Source organism: Alligator sinensis, unplaced genomic scaffold, assembly GCF_000455745.1.
Source record: "Alligator sinensis unplaced genomic scaffold, ASM45574v1 scaffold537_1, whole genome shotgun sequence".
Lineage (NCBI taxonomy): Eukaryota > Metazoa > Chordata > Crocodylia > Alligatoridae > Alligator > Alligator sinensis.
This window is the reverse complement of record NW_005842734.1, coordinates 720,314-723,305: the sequence shown is the minus strand read 5'-3', so window position 1 is coordinate 723,305 and position 2,992 is coordinate 720,314.

Below are 2,992 nucleotides of genomic sequence, written 5' to 3'. Positions count from 1 at the left end.
AGAGTGCTGGGGTCAGATGACCCTAACTAGATGTGTATCCAGCTTTCTCTTAAAGACCCCCAAGGTAGGGGAGAGCACCACCTTCCTTGGAAGCCCATTCCAAATTTTGGACACCCTTTCCATGAAGAAGTCCCCGGTGAATGGGCTTCCAATTGATAGTGGGCATCTGTGGGCTGGATGAAACTGGGTGCAGCCCATGGGCTGTATTTTGACTGCCCCTGGGTTAGATTCGGGATTTGTATAGGACAGTTTGAATAGCGGAGATTCTGCTTCAGGCACTGGTTGAACTAGATGACCTGTGGATGTCCCTTTGTACCCTAATTTGCTAAGATTCTATGACATAGCTTAGCAGGTTTTTCTTGACTGTTGCTGCAAAAGGATGGCATCCCTGATGACTTTCACTCTTGGAGAGGGCAGGCAAGGTACAGCGGGGCATCAGTACATTTGACTCTTCCCTGGAATGTTAGGGAATTCCTAATGGTGTACCTCATTACCCAGTATGCCCCTCTGTCTTTTGGGACTCAGACAAGATAAGAGGTGCTATTGATCTGTCTCTAGCTTAACTGTTAGCCAGTGAATCACTAAGGCTTTGACAAGGAGCTGCTGAACTGCTGAAAATGTGTTGCTTGAGACTGCAGAAGGAGCAATCATCCCCTCCTGCTGCTTACCTGCCCTCTCCAAGAGCAGAAGCTTTAAGGAGATTGCTAGACTGGTTCTGTGAGGAGACCACCACTGTACCAGTTGCCACCACCTGCAACTCCCTGATCTCCTGCTGTGGTGGAGGAATATTATATCTGTATGGTAAAGGTGCTTGTTGAACGCTCTGTGAGGATTAGACCAGGTGTTTCTTGTCATTTATTCAGGTATTGCGAGCTGTATGTTGCTGGTAAGAGCTTAATTAAAGTCAAAGATTAGTGAGGCCTTATATGTAGTGAGGCCTTGAAAGATTAGTGAGGCCTTGAAAGAAGTAGGCCTTGTATTTAGTGGCAGAGTTAAAATTAACCTTATCAAAAAAATGCAAAGGCTTGTACTGCTATTGGTCAGTCATAAGGAGAGTTCGTCATGCGTGGCTATGAGTCCACAGCGTAGCTCAGAAGTTATAAATTGGCTAGCACATCCAGAAATCATCAGAAGGGAGATGCAACATTGTAAGAGAAGCTACTAATTCAGGAATTAGGTGCTGACCTGGGTTCGGTGGGCCCGTGGATCTTGAGGAGCAAAAGGAATGAATACCAGGGTCCTTCCCGGTACCCCTTGGACAGCGCAAATCGGGGATGCCTGACTTCTCTGAGCTTTATAGAAGAGGAACTTGTTGTACATCAGGCATCAGAGAGGACTGCTGATAAGTTGCTGATGTGAATTGTTATTGTCTGTCATTGTTGTCTTGTTCTATTATGTGTAGTTCTGTATTTGTTAAGTCAATAAAACTTTCTTACCTTTTTACCAATGACCACTCTCTCAATCCCGAACCCTCCCACTGGCGGCTGAGACATCTGCATAGACTCAGGGCCCCAGCCCACCCTGTGCCCCATCTTTTCCCCATAGTGAACAAACCCATGACTGCATGAATTGAGTTTGCCATGATGGGGGACCAGAGGAAGTATGAACTGACTGTTGGAGACAATTTCAGCATTTAGAGCCTGGGACAGAATCACTAAGAATCATTTCAAGTAGTCTGGGACAATACAGCCTTGAACTGCGGCTGTTTGGAGGGAAACCTGAACTGCCATGGTAGGCTCCTCTGATTGTCCAAGTGGCAGACCTGAAGCTTTAAAACCTGCTTTGTTTCTCATTCCCTTGCTCTTTTGCTTGCTCACTCAGTCACTATACCTGTAGTAAGGTACCTATATTTATCACTAATTTCTTGTTTCCCAGGACTGCCTAGGCCAATCCTACTTCTTTCTCAGTTTGCAGGAGGAGGGGGGAGGGAGGAAGTAAAAAAGCTATGTTAAACTGATCTGTAAATTGGGGGTGGGTCCACTTCAGAAACTGTGGCTCTTGTGGCTGATGATGCGCCGTAGCAGAATGGGCTGAGAGTTCCTGATCTGGCTCATTACCTGGATTGCTGTGTTGGCCTGGGAGGGCTGCCTATCTTCAGCCACAGCTGGATTGGAGTCCTTACTATGCTCTTGGATGGTTCCAGGGGCCACTGGGCCCACCACATTTTCAGACCTGACCATGTTACTTACTGCAAAGATGTGGGAGAGTGTATTGTTTCAGGTGCATGTGAGCTTGCATGTGCTGATACGCAGTTGCAGTCCTGTGCCTTTGTGAACTGCTGTCTTAGTACCTTGCACTTGGAACACAGCTGGGTTCAGTCATGGTAATGAACCCAGGTTGCCAGTTTCTTGGGAAACCAGTGATATGTCATCTTGTTTTACTGGCTTGACTAGAGTACCCACTGATTCTGCTTCTTGACCCAGATGACAATGGGATTGGATATCTTTGGGTAGTCAAATGCTATGGTCAGGACCAGTGTGACTAGACAGAGTTAAAGAGGGTCCAGGTTTGAGGCCAAAAGAGTGCAGTGTGGGATACCTGGAGGTCCTACACCAGAGAATCCCATGATAATGTGGGACAAACTATTAGTAGTTTCATAGATTTCATAGACATTCGGGGCTGGAAGGAACCTCATGAGATCATCAGGTCCAGCCCCCCACCATGGGTGTGAAATCAGCTGGGATCAAGTGACCGTTGGCTCGTGATCAGTTAGGCTCGGAAGCGGCGAGAGACGCGCGGGTGAAAGCTCGCTGCGTCCCCGCTCCCCCCGAAGCCCCCCAGAAGCCCCCCAAAACCCTCCAGCACCCGCGGAGCCCCCCGCTGACCCCGAGCACAGCCGGGGTAAGCGGGGCCTGTGGAGAGAGGGGGCTAACCCCTTAGTGTGTGTGTGGGAGGAGGCGGCTGAGTGGAGCCGGGCCAGGTCAAGCCCCGCCCAGGCCCCTACTTCGCCCAGCCCCCCAGGGAGCCGCGCGAACAGGCTGCGCACACAGGC